Source organism: Mytilus galloprovincialis, chromosome 1 (genome assembly GCF_965363235.1).
Source record: "Mytilus galloprovincialis chromosome 1, xbMytGall1.hap1.1, whole genome shotgun sequence".
Lineage (NCBI taxonomy): Eukaryota > Metazoa > Mollusca > Bivalvia > Mytilida > Mytilidae > Mytilus > Mytilus galloprovincialis.
Genome location: NC_134838.1, coordinates 3,262,341 through 3,277,027, shown reverse-complemented (window position 1 = coordinate 3,277,027; position 14,687 = coordinate 3,262,341). Strand labels below are relative to the sequence as shown.

General features: G+C 39.6%; 31 non-coding genes across 31 annotated transcripts; all 31 read left to right on the top strand.

Moving 5' to 3' along the window:
- Nucleotides 1-153: 153 nt before the first annotated feature.
- On the top strand, nucleotides 154-225 carry Trnap-agg (transfer RNA proline (anticodon AGG)). The gene has a single exon. It is a non-coding gene; the product is annotated as a tRNA-Pro (tRNA).
- Nucleotides 226-558: 333 nt separating this feature from the next.
- Trnap-ugg (transfer RNA proline (anticodon UGG)) lies at nucleotides 559-630 on the top strand. Its single transcript has one exon. It is a non-coding gene; the product is annotated as a tRNA-Pro (tRNA).
- A 538-nt stretch (nucleotides 631-1,168) lies between these two features.
- Nucleotides 1,169-1,241, top strand: Trnav-cac (transfer RNA valine (anticodon CAC)). Its single transcript has one exon. It is a non-coding gene; the product is annotated as a tRNA-Val (tRNA).
- Nucleotides 1,242-1,571: 330 nt separating this feature from the next.
- Trnap-agg (transfer RNA proline (anticodon AGG)) lies at nucleotides 1,572-1,643 on the top strand. The gene has a single exon. It is a non-coding gene; the product is annotated as a tRNA-Pro (tRNA).
- A 333-nt stretch (nucleotides 1,644-1,976) lies between these two features.
- Trnap-ugg (transfer RNA proline (anticodon UGG)) lies at nucleotides 1,977-2,048 on the top strand. The gene has a single exon. It is a non-coding gene; the product is annotated as a tRNA-Pro (tRNA).
- A 538-nt stretch (nucleotides 2,049-2,586) lies between these two features.
- Trnav-cac (transfer RNA valine (anticodon CAC)) lies at nucleotides 2,587-2,659 on the top strand. Its single transcript has one exon. It is a non-coding gene; the product is annotated as a tRNA-Val (tRNA).
- A 330-nt stretch (nucleotides 2,660-2,989) lies between these two features.
- Trnap-agg (transfer RNA proline (anticodon AGG)) lies at nucleotides 2,990-3,061 on the top strand. The gene has a single exon. It is a non-coding gene; the product is annotated as a tRNA-Pro (tRNA).
- A 333-nt stretch (nucleotides 3,062-3,394) lies between these two features.
- Trnap-ugg (transfer RNA proline (anticodon UGG)) lies at nucleotides 3,395-3,466 on the top strand. The gene has a single exon. It is a non-coding gene; the product is annotated as a tRNA-Pro (tRNA).
- A 539-nt stretch (nucleotides 3,467-4,005) lies between these two features.
- On the top strand, nucleotides 4,006-4,078 carry Trnav-cac (transfer RNA valine (anticodon CAC)). The gene has a single exon. It is a non-coding gene; the product is annotated as a tRNA-Val (tRNA).
- A 330-nt stretch (nucleotides 4,079-4,408) lies between these two features.
- Nucleotides 4,409-4,480, top strand: Trnap-agg (transfer RNA proline (anticodon AGG)). The gene has a single exon. It is a non-coding gene; the product is annotated as a tRNA-Pro (tRNA).
- A 333-nt stretch (nucleotides 4,481-4,813) lies between these two features.
- Trnap-ugg (transfer RNA proline (anticodon UGG)) lies at nucleotides 4,814-4,885 on the top strand. The gene has a single exon. It is a non-coding gene; the product is annotated as a tRNA-Pro (tRNA).
- A 539-nt stretch (nucleotides 4,886-5,424) lies between these two features.
- On the top strand, nucleotides 5,425-5,497 carry Trnav-cac (transfer RNA valine (anticodon CAC)). The gene has a single exon. It is a non-coding gene; the product is annotated as a tRNA-Val (tRNA).
- Nucleotides 5,498-5,827: 330 nt separating this feature from the next.
- Trnap-agg (transfer RNA proline (anticodon AGG)) lies at nucleotides 5,828-5,899 on the top strand. Its single transcript has one exon. It is a non-coding gene; the product is annotated as a tRNA-Pro (tRNA).
- Nucleotides 5,900-6,232: 333 nt separating this feature from the next.
- Trnap-ugg (transfer RNA proline (anticodon UGG)) lies at nucleotides 6,233-6,304 on the top strand. The gene has a single exon. It is a non-coding gene; the product is annotated as a tRNA-Pro (tRNA).
- Nucleotides 6,305-6,843: 539 nt separating this feature from the next.
- Nucleotides 6,844-6,916, top strand: Trnav-cac (transfer RNA valine (anticodon CAC)). Its single transcript has one exon. It is a non-coding gene; the product is annotated as a tRNA-Val (tRNA).
- Nucleotides 6,917-7,246: 330 nt separating this feature from the next.
- Nucleotides 7,247-7,318, top strand: Trnap-agg (transfer RNA proline (anticodon AGG)). The gene has a single exon. It is a non-coding gene; the product is annotated as a tRNA-Pro (tRNA).
- A 333-nt stretch (nucleotides 7,319-7,651) lies between these two features.
- On the top strand, nucleotides 7,652-7,723 carry Trnap-ugg (transfer RNA proline (anticodon UGG)). The gene has a single exon. It is a non-coding gene; the product is annotated as a tRNA-Pro (tRNA).
- Nucleotides 7,724-8,261: 538 nt separating this feature from the next.
- Nucleotides 8,262-8,334, top strand: Trnav-cac (transfer RNA valine (anticodon CAC)). The gene has a single exon. It is a non-coding gene; the product is annotated as a tRNA-Val (tRNA).
- Nucleotides 8,335-8,664: 330 nt separating this feature from the next.
- On the top strand, nucleotides 8,665-8,736 carry Trnap-agg (transfer RNA proline (anticodon AGG)). The gene has a single exon. It is a non-coding gene; the product is annotated as a tRNA-Pro (tRNA).
- Nucleotides 8,737-9,069: 333 nt separating this feature from the next.
- Nucleotides 9,070-9,141, top strand: Trnap-ugg (transfer RNA proline (anticodon UGG)). The gene has a single exon. It is a non-coding gene; the product is annotated as a tRNA-Pro (tRNA).
- Nucleotides 9,142-9,679: 538 nt separating this feature from the next.
- On the top strand, nucleotides 9,680-9,752 carry Trnav-cac (transfer RNA valine (anticodon CAC)). Its single transcript has one exon. It is a non-coding gene; the product is annotated as a tRNA-Val (tRNA).
- Nucleotides 9,753-10,082: 330 nt separating this feature from the next.
- On the top strand, nucleotides 10,083-10,154 carry Trnap-agg (transfer RNA proline (anticodon AGG)). The gene has a single exon. It is a non-coding gene; the product is annotated as a tRNA-Pro (tRNA).
- A 333-nt stretch (nucleotides 10,155-10,487) lies between these two features.
- Trnap-ugg (transfer RNA proline (anticodon UGG)) lies at nucleotides 10,488-10,559 on the top strand. The gene has a single exon. It is a non-coding gene; the product is annotated as a tRNA-Pro (tRNA).
- A 539-nt stretch (nucleotides 10,560-11,098) lies between these two features.
- Nucleotides 11,099-11,171, top strand: Trnav-cac (transfer RNA valine (anticodon CAC)). Its single transcript has one exon. It is a non-coding gene; the product is annotated as a tRNA-Val (tRNA).
- A 330-nt stretch (nucleotides 11,172-11,501) lies between these two features.
- Nucleotides 11,502-11,573, top strand: Trnap-agg (transfer RNA proline (anticodon AGG)). The gene has a single exon. It is a non-coding gene; the product is annotated as a tRNA-Pro (tRNA).
- A 333-nt stretch (nucleotides 11,574-11,906) lies between these two features.
- Trnap-ugg (transfer RNA proline (anticodon UGG)) lies at nucleotides 11,907-11,978 on the top strand. The gene has a single exon. It is a non-coding gene; the product is annotated as a tRNA-Pro (tRNA).
- A 538-nt stretch (nucleotides 11,979-12,516) lies between these two features.
- Trnav-cac (transfer RNA valine (anticodon CAC)) lies at nucleotides 12,517-12,589 on the top strand. Its single transcript has one exon. It is a non-coding gene; the product is annotated as a tRNA-Val (tRNA).
- Nucleotides 12,590-12,919: 330 nt separating this feature from the next.
- Nucleotides 12,920-12,991, top strand: Trnap-agg (transfer RNA proline (anticodon AGG)). The gene has a single exon. It is a non-coding gene; the product is annotated as a tRNA-Pro (tRNA).
- A 333-nt stretch (nucleotides 12,992-13,324) lies between these two features.
- On the top strand, nucleotides 13,325-13,396 carry Trnap-ugg (transfer RNA proline (anticodon UGG)). Its single transcript has one exon. It is a non-coding gene; the product is annotated as a tRNA-Pro (tRNA).
- Nucleotides 13,397-13,934: 538 nt separating this feature from the next.
- Trnav-cac (transfer RNA valine (anticodon CAC)) lies at nucleotides 13,935-14,007 on the top strand. Its single transcript has one exon. It is a non-coding gene; the product is annotated as a tRNA-Val (tRNA).
- Nucleotides 14,008-14,337: 330 nt separating this feature from the next.
- Nucleotides 14,338-14,409, top strand: Trnap-agg (transfer RNA proline (anticodon AGG)). The gene has a single exon. It is a non-coding gene; the product is annotated as a tRNA-Pro (tRNA).
- The last annotated feature ends 278 nt before the right edge of the window (nucleotides 14,410-14,687 follow it).

Here is a 14,687-nt window from a genome sequence, read left to right as displayed (position 1 = left end):
ATAGCAGGTGACTTTTAATAACTTACCGTCCTGATTTCAAAGGTAACAAAGCAAGAGAGGCCAAACGTATAACCCAAGGCAACACGAAAATAGCAACAAGCGATGTCATTTCTGAATTTTATAACTATTATTTAAACATAAGTCAGCTATACAGGCTCGTTGGTCTAGGGGTATGATTCTCGCTTAGGGTGCGAGAGGTCCCGGGTTCGAATCCCGGACGAGCCCAATTTTTGCCTCATATTGTCAATGCGTGGCGAATCTCAAAACTGTTTTCAATACCAGTCGATGGGATATTCAAAGAAAATACACCGCTAATTCGAACGTCAATTAGAATGCATAAAACAGAATTCAGTAGGAGAAAAATACATGCACCAATACAACAGCTATCGTTTGAATTTTTGTTGTTTTTATATAGTTTGATCTCGACCAATGTAAGGTGAATTTCTAGTCAACTTAGAATTTCGAATATGTATCTTGGCAGGTAAACTCCTTTGCCACGTATGGAGAATAATCGTATTCTATAGTTAAATACGGAAAATGTAACTCTAACTATCAAGCGGCTCGTTGGTCTAGGGGTATGATTCTCGCTTTGGGTGCGAGAGGTCCCGGGTTCGAATCCCGGACGAGCCCGTTAATTTTTGGAACGGTTTATAGGCGTTTGGATTCAATGAAATTATACTTTTGTATCTGCCATTGACATTCAAAGCAGTCTGGCTCAGAAATTGCTCAGCATGTTTTCCCGTCACTGATGAGCAATAGTGGTCAAACGGAGAGAAAAGAGGAGTTGATATTCTGGTACATACATTTGTATTCCGATGATTTTGACTTTTTTTTTTTTCGAAGAATGTTATATTTTGGTTTGTGCACGCTGCAAAACAACTTACCTTGATAATCACCATCAAGTTGTGCAATGAAGGAAATGTCGATATCGGATTTAGCTGGCGTATAAGAAGAATACGCATATATATAGACGGCAGAGCTAGGAATATCTGCTTTTCAATTGATTGTGCAGAAGAAAGGTGAACCCCATCCCATGCCAAGAGAATTATGGAAATTAACACGAAAACGCACCTGTTTTCATGCGGGAACGGGTGTTATTCATCTTGATTGCACCAGTTTTTAATCGGACGTTGCTTGAAATATGGAAAACTTCGCACTAACTTCAACTGTTTCCGTAGTGTAGTGGTAATCACGTCCGCTTCACACGCGGAAGGTCCTGGGTTCGAGCCCCAGCGGAAACATATTAATTTTTGGGTAATCCGGATCATCGTGAACTGTGCTTATTATAGTGCCTAGAGATATTACTCATTCGGTGTTCTTTTGCAGCCGACGCATGTCGTTCATGTTAAATTGAACATATCACTTCTTATAAAAATCTTTGAAATCGTCTACGCTAAGCACTTTAGACAAAGTTCTTTATAGCAGGTGACTTTTAATAACTTACCGTCCTGATTTCAAAGGTAACAAAGCAAGAGAGGCCAAACGTATAACCCAAGGCAACACGAAAATAGCAACAAGCGATGTCATTTCTGAATTTTATAACTATTATTTAAACATAAGTCAGCTATACAGGCTCGTTGGTCTAGGGGTATGATTCTCGCTTAGGGTGCGAGAGGTCCCGGGTTCGAATCCCGGACGAGCCCAATTTTTGCCTCATATTGTCAATGCGTGGCGAATCTCAAAACTGTTTTCAATACCAGTCGATGGGATATTCAAAGAAAATACACCGCTAATTCGAACGTCAATTAGAATGCATAAAACAGAATTCAGTAGGAGAAAAATACATGCACCAATACAACAGCTATCGTTTGAATTTTTGTTGTTTTTATATAGTTTGATCTCGACCAATGTAAGGTGAATTTCTAGTCAACTTAGAATTTCGAATATGTATCTTGGCAGGTAAACTCCTTTGCCACGTATGGAGAATAATCGTATTCTATAGTTAAATACGGAAAATGTAACTCTAACTATCAAGCGGCTCGTTGGTCTAGGGGTATGATTCTCGCTTTGGGTGCGAGAGGTCCCGGGTTCGAATCCCGGACGAGCCCGTTAATTTTTGGAACGGTTTATAGGCGTTTGGATTCAATGAAATTATACTTTTGTATCTGCCATTGACATTCAAAGCAGTCTGGCTCAGAAATTGCTCAGCATGTTTTCCCGTCACTGATGAGCAATAGTGGTCAAACGGAGAGAAAAGAGGAGTTGATATTCTGGTACATACATTTGTATTCCGATGATTTTGACTTTTTTTTTTTTCGAAGAATGTTATATTTTGGTTTGTGCACGCTGCAAAACAACTTACCTTGATAATCACCATCAAGTTGTGCAATGAAGGAAATGTCGATATCGGATTTAGCTGGCGTATAAGAAGAATACGCATATATATAGACGGCAGAGCTAGGAATATCTGCTTTTCAATTGATTGTGCAGAAGAAAGGTGAACCCCATCCCATGCCAAGAGAATTATGGAAATTAACACGAAAACGCACCTGTTTTCATGCGGGAACGGGTGTTATTCATCTTGATTGCACCAGTTTTTAATCGGACGTTGCTTGAAATATGGAAAACTTCGCACTAACTTCAACTGTTTCCGTAGTGTAGTGGTAATCACGTCCGCTTCACACGCGGAAGGTCCTGGGTTCGAGCCCCAGCGGAAACATATTAATTTTTGGGTAATCCGGATCATCGTGAACTGTGCTTATTATAGTGCCTAGAGATATTACTCATTCGGTGTTCTTTTGCAGCCGACGCATGTCGTTCATGTTAAATTGAACATATCACTTCTTATAAAAATCTTTGAAATCGTCTACGCTAAGCACTTTAGACAAAGTTCTTTATAGCAGGTGACTTTTAATAACTTACCGTCCTGATTTCAAAGGTAACAAAGCAAGAGAGGCCAAACGTATAACCCAAGGCAACACGAAAATAGCAACAAGCGATGTCATTTCTGAATTTTATAACTATTATTTAAACATAAGTCAGCTATACAGGCTCGTTGGTCTAGGGGTATGATTCTCGCTTAGGGTGCGAGAGGTCCCGGGTTCGAATCCCGGACGAGCCCAATTTTTGCCTCATATTGTCAATGCGTGGCGAATCTCAAAACTGTTTTCAATACCAGTCGATGGGATATTCAAAGAAAATACACCGCTAATTCGAACGTCAATTAGAATGCATAAAACAGAATTCAGTAGGAGAAAAATACATGCACCAATACAACAGCTATCGTTTGAATTTTTGTTGTTTTTATATAGTTTGATCTCGACCAATGTAAGGTGAATTTCTAGTCAACTTAGAATTTCGAATATGTATCTTGGCAGGTAAACTCCTTTGCCACGTATGGAGAATAATCGTATTCTATAGTTAAATACGGAAAATGTAACTCTAACTATCAAGCGGCTCGTTGGTCTACGGGTATGATTCTCGCTTTGGGTGCGAGAGGTCCCGGGTTCGAATCCCGGACGAGCCCGTTAATTTTTGGAACGGTTTATAGGCGTTTGGATTCAATGAAATTATACTTTTGTATCTGCCATTGACATTCAAAGCAGTCTGGCTCAGAAATTGCTCAGCATGTTTTCCCGTCACTGATGAGCAATAGTGGTCAAACGGAGAGAAAAGAGGAGTTGATATTCTGGTACATACATTTGTATTCCGATGATTTTGACTTTTTTTTTTTTTCGAAGAATGTTATATTTTGGTTTGTGCACGCTGCAAAACAACTTACCTTGATAATCACCATCAAGTTGTGCAATGAAGGAAATGTCGATATCGGATTTAGCTGGCGTATAAGAAGAATACGCATATATATAGACGGCAGAGCTAGGAATATCTGCTTTTCAATTGATTGTGCAGAAGAAAGGTGAACCCCATCCCATGCCAAGAGAATTATGGAAATTAACACGAAAACGCACCTGTTTTCATGCGGGAACGGGTGTTATTCATCTTGATTGCACCAGTTTTTAATCGGACGTTGCTTGAAATATGGAAAACTTCGCACTAACTTCAACTGTTTCCGTAGTGTAGTGGTAATCACGTCCGCTTCACACGCGGAAGGTCCTGGGTTCGAGCCCCAGCGGAAACATATTAATTTTTGGGTAATCCGGATCATCGTGAACTGTGCTTATTATAGTGCCTAGAGATATTACTCATTCGGTGTTCTTTTGCAGCCGACGCATGTCGTTCATGTTAAATTGAACATATCACTTCTTATAAAAATCTTTGAAATCGTCTACGCTAAGCACTTTAGACAAAGTTCTTTATAGCAGGTGACTTTTAATAACTTACCGTCCTGATTTCAAAGGTAACAAAGCAAGAGAGGCCAAACGTATAACCCAAGGCAACACGAAAATAGCAACAAGCGATGTCATTTCTGAATTTTATAACTATTATTTAAACATAAGTCAGCTATACAGGCTCGTTGGTCTAGGGGTATGATTCTCGCTTAGGGTGCGAGAGGTCCCGGGTTCGAATCCCGGACGAGCCCAATTTTTGCCTCATATTGTCAATGCGTGGCGAATCTCAAAACTGTTTTCAATACCAGTCGATGGGATATTCAAAGAAAATACACCGCTAATTCGAACGTCAATTAGAATGCATAAAACAGAATTCAGTAGGAGAAAAATACATGCACCAATACAACAGCTATCGTTTGAATTTTTGTTGTTTTTATATAGTTTGATCTCGACCAATGTAAGGTGAATTTCTAGTCAACTTAGAATTTCGAATATGTATCTTGGCAGGTAAACTCCTTTGCCACGTATGGAGAATAATCGTATTCTATAGTTAAATACGGAAAATGTAACTCTAACTATCAAGCGGCTCGTTGGTCTAGGGGTATGATTTTCGCTTTGGGTGCGAGAGGTCCCGGGTTCGAATCCCGGACGAGCCCGTTAATTTTTGGAACGGTTTATAGGCGTTTGGATTCAATGAAATTATACTTTTGTATCTGCCATTGACATTCAAAGCAGTCTGGCTCAGAAATTGCTCAGCATGTTTTCCCGTCACTGATGAGCAATAGTGGTCAAACGGAGAGAAAAGAGGAGTTGATATTCTGGTACATACATTTGTATTCCGATGATTTTGACTTTTTTTTTTTTTCGAAGAATGTTATATTTTGGTTTGTGCACGCTGCAAAACAACTTACCTTGATAATCACCATCAAGTTGTGCAATGAAGGAAATGTCGATATCGGATTTAGCTGGCGTATAAGAAGAATACGCATATATATAGACGGCAGAGCTAGGAATATCTGCTTTTCAATTGATTGTGCAGAAGAAAGGTGAACCCCATCCCATGCCAAGAGAATTATGGAAATTAACACGAAAACGCACCTGTTTTCATGCGGGAACGGGTGTTATTCATCTTGATTGCACCAGTTTTTAATCGGACGTTGCTTGAAATATGGAAAACTTCGCACTAACTTCAACTGTTTCCGTAGTGTAGTGGTAATCACGTCCGCTTCACACGCGGAAGGTCCTGGGTTCGAGCCCCAGCGGAAACATATTAATTTTTGGGTAATCCGGATCATCGTGAACTGTGCTTATTATAGTGCCTAGAGATATTACTCATTCGGTGTTCTTTTGCAGCCGACGCATGTCGTTCATGTTAAATTGAACATATCACTTCTTATAAAAATCTTTGAAATCGTCTACGCTAAGCACTTTAGACAAAGTTCTTTATAGCAGGTGACTTTTAATAACTTACCGTCCTGATTTCAAAGGTAACAAAGCAAGAGAGGCCAAACGTATAACCCAAGGCAACACGAAAATAGCAACAAGCGATGTCATTTCTGAATTTTATAACTATTATTTAAACATAAGTCAGCTATACAGGCTCGTTGGTCTAGGGGTATGATTCTCGCTTAGGGTGCGAGAGGTCCCGGGTTCGAATCCCGGACGAGCCCAATTTTTGCCTCATATTGTCAATGCGTGGCGAATCTCAAAACTGTTTTCAATACCAGTCGATGGGATATTCAAAGAAAATACACCGCTAATTCGAACGTCAATTAGAATGCATAAAACAGAATTCAGTAGGAGAAAAATACATGCACCAATACAACAGCTATCGTTTGAATTTTTGTTGTTTTTATATAGTTTGATCTCGACCAATGTAAGGTGAATTTCTAGTCAACTTAGAATTTCGAATATGTATCTTGGCAGGTAAACTCCTTTGCCACGTATGGAGAATAATCGTATTCTATAGTTAAATACGGAAAATGTAACTCTAACTATCAAGCGGCTCGTTGGTCTAGGGGTATGATTTTCGCTTTGGGTGCGAGAGGTCCCGGGTTCGAATCCCGGACGAGCCCGTTAATTTTTGGAACGGTTTATAGGCGTTTGGATTCAATGAAATTATACTTTTGTATCTGCCATTGACATTCAAAGCAGTCTGGCTCAGAAATTGCTCAGCATGTTTTCCCGTCACTGATGAGCAATAGTGGTCAAACGGAGAGAAAAGAGGAGTTGATATTCTGGTACATACATTTGTATTCCGATGATTTTGACTTTTTTTTTTTTTCGAAGAATGTTATATTTTGGTTTGTGCACGCTGCAAAACAACTTACCTTGATAATCACCATCAAGTTGTGCAATGAAGGAAATGTCGATATCGGATTTAGCTGGCGTATAAGAAGAATACGCATATATATAGACGGCAGAGCTAGGAATATCTGCTTTTCAATTGATTGTGCAGAAGAAAGGTGAACCCCATCCCATGCCAAGAGAATTATGGAAATTAACACGAAAACGCACCTGTTTTCATGCGGGAACGGGTGTTATTCATCTTGATTGCACCAGTTTTTAATCGGACGTTGCTTGAAATATGGAAAACTTCGCACTAACTTCAACTGTTTCCGTAGTGTAGTGGTAATCACGTCCGCTTCACACGCGGAAGGTCCTGGGTTCGAGCCCCAGCGGAAACATATTAATTTTTGGGTAATCCGGATCATCGTGAACTGTGCTTATTATAGTGCCTAGAGATATTACTCATTCGGTGTTCTTTTGCAGCCGACGCATGTCGTTCATGTTAAATTGAACATATCACTTCTTATAAAAATCTTTGAAATCGTCTACGCTAAGCACTTTAGACAAAGTTCTTTATAGCAGGTGACTTTTAATAACTTACCGTCCTGATTTCAAAGGTAACAAAGCAAGAGAGGCCAAACGTATAACCCAAGGCAACACGAAAATAGCAACAAGCGATGTCATTTCTGAATTTTATAACTATTATTTAAACATAAGTCAGCTATACAGGCTCGTTGGTCTAGGGGTATGATTCTCGCTTAGGGTGCGAGAGGTCCCGGGTTCGAATCCCGGACGAGCCCAATTTTTGCCTCATATTGTCAATGCGTGGCGAATCTCAAAACTGTTTTCAATACCAGTCGATGGGATATTCAAAGAAAATACACCGCTAATTCGAACGTCAATTAGAATGCATAAAACAGAATTCAGTAGGAGAAAAATACATGCACCAATACAACAGCTATCGTTTGAATTTTTGTTGTTTTTATATAGTTTGATCTCGACCAATGTAAGGTGAATTTCTAGTCAACTTAGAATTTCGAATATGTATCTTGGCAGGTAAACTCCTTTGCCACGTATGGAGAATAATCGTATTCTATAGTTAAATACGGAAAATGTAACTCTAACTATCAAGCGGCTCGTTGGTCTAGGGGTATGATTCTCGCTTTGGGTGCGAGAGGTCCCGGGTTCGAATCCCGGACGAGCCCGTTAATTTTTGGAACGGTTTATAGGCGTTTGGATTCAATGAAATTATACTTTTGTATCTGCCATTGACATTCAAAGCAGTCTGGCTCAGAAATTGCTCAGCATGTTTTCCCGTCACTGATGAGCAATAGTGGTCAAACGGAGAGAAAAGAGGAGTTGATATTCTGGTACATACATTTGTATTCCGATGATTTTGACTTTTTTTTTTTTCGAAGAATGTTATATTTTGGTTTGTGCACGCTGCAAAACAACTTACCTTGATAATCACCATCAAGTTGTGCAATGAAGGAAATGTCGATATCGGATTTAGCTGGCGTATAAGAAGAATACGCATATATATAGACGGCAGAGCTAGGAATATCTGCTTTTCAATTGATTGTGCAGAAGAAAGGTGAACCCCATCCCATGCCAAGAGAATTATGGAAATTAACACGAAAACGCACCTGTTTTCATGCGGGAACGGGTGTTATTCATCTTGATTGCACCAGTTTTTAATCGGACGTTGCTTGAAATATGGAAAACTTCGCACTAACTTCAACTGTTTCCGTAGTGTAGTGGTAATCACGTCCGCTTCACACGCGGAAGGTCCTGGGTTCGAGCCCCAGCGGAAACATATTAATTTTTGGGTAATCCGGATCATCGTGAACTGTGCTTATTATAGTGCCTAGAGATATTACTCATTCGGTGTTCTTTTGCAGCCGACGCATGTCGTTCATGTTAAATTGAACATATCACTTCTTATAAAAATCTTTGAAATCGTCTACGCTAAGCACTTTAGACAAAGTTCTTTATAGCAGGTGACTTTTAATAACTTACCGTCCTGATTTCAAAGGTAACAAAGCAAGAGAGGCCAAACGTATAACCCAAGGCAACACGAAAATAGCAACAAGCGATGTCATTTCTGAATTTTATAACTATTATTTAAACATAAGTCAGCTATACAGGCTCGTTGGTCTAGGGGTATGATTCTCGCTTAGGGTGCGAGAGGTCCCGGGTTCGAATCCCGGACGAGCCCAATTTTTGCCTCATATTGTCAATGCGTGGCGAATCTCAAAACTGTTTTCAATACCAGTCGATGGGATATTCAAAGAAAATACACCGCTAATTCGAACGTCAATTAGAATGCATAAAACAGAATTCAGTAGGAGAAAAATACATGCACCAATACAACAGCTATCGTTTGAATTTTTGTTGTTTTTATATAGTTTGATCTCGACCAATGTAAGGTGAATTTCTAGTCAACTTAGAATTTCGAATATGTATCTTGGCAGGTAAACTCCTTTGCCACGTATGGAGAATAATCGTATTCTATAGTTAAATACGGAAAATGTAACTCTAACTATCAAGCGGCTCGTTGGTCTAGGGGTATGATTCTCGCTTTGGGTGCGAGAGGTCCCGGGTTCGAATCCCGGACGAGCCCGTTAATTTTTGGAACGGTTTATAGGCGTTTGGATTCAATGAAATTATACTTTTGTATCTGCCATTGACATTCAAAGCAGTCTGGCTCAGAAATTGCTCAGCATGTTTTCCCGTCACTGATGAGCAATAGTGGTCAAACGGAGAGAAAAGAGGAGTTGATATTCTGGTACATACATTTGTATTCCGATGATTTTGACTTTTTTTTTTTTCGAAGAATGTTATATTTTGGTTTGTGCACGCTGCAAAACAACTTACCTTGATAATCACCATCAAGTTGTGCAATGAAGGAAATGTCGATATCGGATTTAGCTGGCGTATAAGAAGAATACGCATATATATAGACGGCAGAGCTAGGAATATCTGCTTTTCAATTGATTGTGCAGAAGAAAGGTGAACCCCATCCCATGCCAAGAGAATTATGGAAATTAACACGAAAACGCACCTGTTTTCATGCGGGAACGGGTGTTATTCATCTTGATTGCACCAGTTTTTAATCGGACGTTGCTTGAAATATGGAAAACTTCGCACTAACTTCAACTGTTTCCGTAGTGTAGTGGTAATCACGTCCGCTTCACACGCGGAAGGTCCTGGGTTCGAGCCCCAGCGGAAACATATTAATTTTTGGGTAATCCGGATCATCGTGAACTGTGCTTATTATAGTGCCTAGAGATATTACTCATTCGGTGTTCTTTTGCAGCCGACGCATGTCGTTCATGTTAAATTGAACATATCACTTCTTATAAAAATCTTTGAAATCGTCTACGCTAAGCACTTTAGACAAAGTTCTTTATAGCAGGTGACTTTTAATAACTTACCGTCCTGATTTCAAAGGTAACAAAGCAAGAGAGGCCAAACGTATAACCCAAGGCAACACGAAAATAGCAACAAGCGATGTCATTTCTGAATTTTATAACTATTATTTAAACATAAGTCAGCTATACAGGCTCGTTGGTCTAGGGGTATGATTCTCGCTTAGGGTGCGAGAGGTCCCGGGTTCGAATCCCGGACGAGCCCAATTTTTGCCTCATATTGTCAATGCGTGGCGAATCTCAAAACTGTTTTCAATACCAGTCGATGGGATATTCAAAGAAAATACACCGCTAATTCGAACGTCAATTAGAATGCATAAAACAGAATTCAGTAGGAGAAAAATACATGCACCAATACAACAGCTATCGTTTGAATTTTTGTTGTTTTTATATAGTTTGATCTCGACCAATGTAAGGTGAATTTCTAGTCAACTTAGAATTTCGAATATGTATCTTGGCAGGTAAACTCCTTTGCCACGTATGGAGAATAATCGTATTCTATAGTTAAATACGGAAAATGTAACTCTAACTATCAAGCGGCTCGTTGGTCTAGGGGTATGATTTTCGCTTTGGGTGCGAGAGGTCCCGGGTTCGAATCCCGGACGAGCCCGTTAATTTTTGGAACGGTTTATAGGCGTTTGGATTCAATGAAATTATACTTTTGTATCTGCCATTGACATTCAAAGCAGTCTGGCTCAGAAATTGCTCAGCATGTTTTCCCGTCACTGATGAGCAATAGTGGTCAAACGGAGAGAAAAGAGGAGTTGATATTCTGGTACATACATTTGTATTCCGATGATTTTGACTTTTTTTTTTTTTCGAAGAATGTTATATTTTGGTTTGTGCACGCTGCAAAACAACTTACCTTGATAATCACCATCAAGTTGTGCAATGAAGGAAATGTCGATATCGGATTTAGCTGGCGTATAAGAAGAATACGCATATATATAGACGGCAGAGCTAGGAATATCTGCTTTTCAATTGATTGTGCAGAAGAAAGGTGAACCCCATCCCATGCCAAGAGAATTATGGAAATTAACACGAAAACGCACCTGTTTTCATGCGGGAACGGGTGTTATTCATCTTGATTGCACCAGTTTTTAATCGGACGTTGCTTGAAATATGGAAAACTTCGCACTAACTTCAACTGTTTCCGTAGTGTAGTGGTAATCACGTCCGCTTCACACGCGGAAGGTCCTGGGTTCGAGCCCCAGCGGAAACATATTAATTTTTGGGTAATCCGGATCATCGTGAACTGTGCTTATTATAGTGCCTAGAGATATTACTCATTCGGTGTTCTTTTGCAGCCGACGCATGTCGTTCATGTTAAATTGAACATATCACTTCTTATAAAAATCTTTGAAATCGTCTACGCTAAGCACTTTAGACAAAGTTCTTTATAGCAGGTGACTTTTAATAACTTACCGTCCTGATTTCAAAGGTAACAAAGCAAGAGAGGCCAAACGTATAACCCAAGGCAACACGAAAATAGCAACAAGCGATGTCATTTCTGAATTTTATAACTATTATTTAAACATAAGTCAGCTATACAGGCTCGTTGGTCTAGGGGTATGATTCTCGCTTAGGGTGCGAGAGGTCCCGGGTTCGAATCCCGGACGAGCCCAATTTTTGCCTCATATTGTCAATGCGTGGCGAATCTCAAAACTGTTTTCAATACCAGTCGATGGGATATTCAAAGAAAATACACCGCTAATTCGAACGTCAATTAGAATGCATAAAACAGAATTCAGTAGGAGAAAAATACATGCACCAATACAACAGCTATCGTTTGAATTTTTGTTGTTTTTATATAGTTTGATCTCGACCAATGTAAGGTGAATTTCTAGTCAACTTAGAATTTCGAATATGTATCTTGGCAGGTAAACTCCTTTGCCACGTATGGAGAATAATCGTATTCTATAGTTAAATACGGAAAATGTAACTCTAACTATCAAGCGGCTCGTTGGTCTAGGGGTATGATTCTCGCTTTGGGTGCGAGAGGTCCCGGGTTCGAATCCCGGACGAACCCGTTAATTTTTGGAACGGTTTATAGGCGTTTGGATTCAATGAAATTATACTTTTGTATCTGCCATTGACATTCAAAGCAGTCTGGCTCAGAAATTGCTCAGCATGTTTTCCCGTCACTGATGAGCAATAGTGGTCAAACGGAGAGAAAAGAGGAGTTGATATTCTGGTACATACATTTGTATTCCGATGATTTTGACTTTTTTTTTTTTCGAAGAATGTTATATTTTGGTTTGTGCACGCTGCAAAACAACTTACCTTGATAATCACCATCAAGTTGTGCAATGAAGGAAATGTCGATATCGGATTTAGCTGGCGTATAAGAAGAATACGCATATATATAGACGGCAGAGCTAGGAATATCTGCTTTTCAATTGATTGTGCAGAAGAAAGGTGAACCCCATCCCATGCCAAGAGAATTATGGAAATTAACACGAAAACGCACCTGTTTTCATGCGGGAACGGGTGTTATTCATCTTGATTGCACCAGTTTTTAATCGGACGTTGCTTGAAATATGGAAAACTTCGCACTAACTTCAACTGTTTCCGTAGTGTAGTGGTAATCACGTCCGCTTCACACGCGGAAGGTCCTGGGTTCGAGCCCCAGCGGAAACATATTAATTTTTGGGTAATCCGGATCATCGTGAACTGTGCTTATTATAGTGCCTAGAGATATTACTCATTCGGTGTTCTTTTGCAGCCGACGCATGTCGTTCATGTTAAATTGAACATATCACTTCTTATAAAAATCTTTGAAATCGTCTACGCTAAGCACTTTAGACAAAGTTCTTTATAGCAGGTGACTTTTAATAACTTACCGTCCTGATTTCAAAGGTAACAAAGCAAGAGAGGCCAAACGTATAACCCAAGGCAACACGAAAATAGCAACAAGCGATGTCATTTCTGAATTTTATAACTATTATTTAAACATAAGTCAGCTATACAGGCTCGTTGGTCTAGGGGTATGATTCTCGCTTAGGGTGCGAGAGGTCCCGGGTTCGAATCCCGGACGAGCCCAATTTTTGCCTCATATTGTCAATGCGTGGCGAATCTCAAAACTGTTTTCAATACCAGTCGATGGGATATTCAAAGAAAATACACCGCTAATTCGAACGTCAATTAGAATGCATAAAACAGAATTCAGTAGGAGAAAAATACATGCACCAATACAACAGCTATCGTTTGAATTTTTGTTGTTTTTATATAGTTTGATCTCGACCAATGTAAGGTGAATTTCTAGTCAACTTAGAATTTCGAATATGTATCTTGGCAGGTAAACTCCTTTGCCACGTATGGAGAATAATCGTATTCTATAGTTAAATACGGAAAATGTAACTCTAACTATCAAGCGGCTCGTTGGTCTAGGGGTATGATTCTCGCTTTGGGTGCGAGAGGTCCCGGGTTCGAATCCCGGACGAACCCGTTAATTTTTGGAACGGTTTATAGGCGTTTGGATTCAATGAAATTATACTTTTGTATCTGCCATTGACATTCAAAGCAGTCTGGCTCAGAAATTGCTCAGCATGTTTTCCCGTCACTGATGAGCAATAGTGGTCAAACGGAGAGAAAAGAGGAGTTGATATTCTGGTACATACATTTGTATTCCGATGATTTTGACTTTTTTTTTTTTCGAAGAATGTTATATTTTGGTTTGTGCACGCTGCAAAACAACTTACCTTGATAATCACCATCAAGTTGTGCAATGAAGGAAATGTCGATATCGGATTTAGCTGGCGTATAAGAAGAATACGCATATATATAGACGGCAGAGCTAGGAATATCTGCTTTTCAATTGATTGTGCAGAAGAAAGGTGAACCCCATCCCATGCCAAGAGAATTATGGAAATTAACACGAAAACGCACCTGTTTTCATGCGGGAACGGGTGTTATTCATCTTGATTGCACCAGTTTTTAATCGGACGTTGCTTGAAATATGGAAAACTTCGCACTAACTTCAACTGTTTCCGTAGTGTAGTGGTAATCACGTCCGCTTCACACGCGGAAGGTCCTGGGTTCGAGCCCCAGCGGAAACATATTAATTTTTGGGTAATCCGGATCATCGTGAACTGTGCTTATTATAGTGCCTAGAGATATTACTCATTCGGTGTTCTTTTGCAGCCGACGCATGTCGTTCATGTTAAATTGAACATATCACTTCTTATAAAAATCTTTGAAATCGTCTACGCTAAGCACTTTAGACAAAGTTCTTTATAGCAGGTGACTTTTAATAACTTACCGTCCTGATTTCAAAGGTAACAAAGCAAGAGAGGCCAAACGTATAACCCAAGGCAACACGAAAATAGCAACAAGCGATGTCATTTCTGAATTTTATAACTATTATTTAAACATAAGTCAGCTATACAGGCTCGTTGGTCTAGGGGTATGATTCTCGCTTAGGGTGCGAGAGGTCCCGGGTTCGAATCCCGGACGAGCCCAATTTTTGCCTCATATTGTCAATGCGTGGCGAATCTCAAAACTGTTTTCAATACCAGTCGATGGGATATTCAAAGAAAATACACCGCTAATTCGAACGTCAATTAGAATGCATAAAACAGAATTCAGTAGGAGAAAAATACATGCACCAATACAACAGCTATCGTTTGAATTTTTGTTGTTTTTATATAGTTTGATCTCGACCAATGTAAGGTGAATTTCTAGTCAACTTAGAATTTCGAATATGTATCTTGGCAGGTAAACTCCTTTGCCACGTATG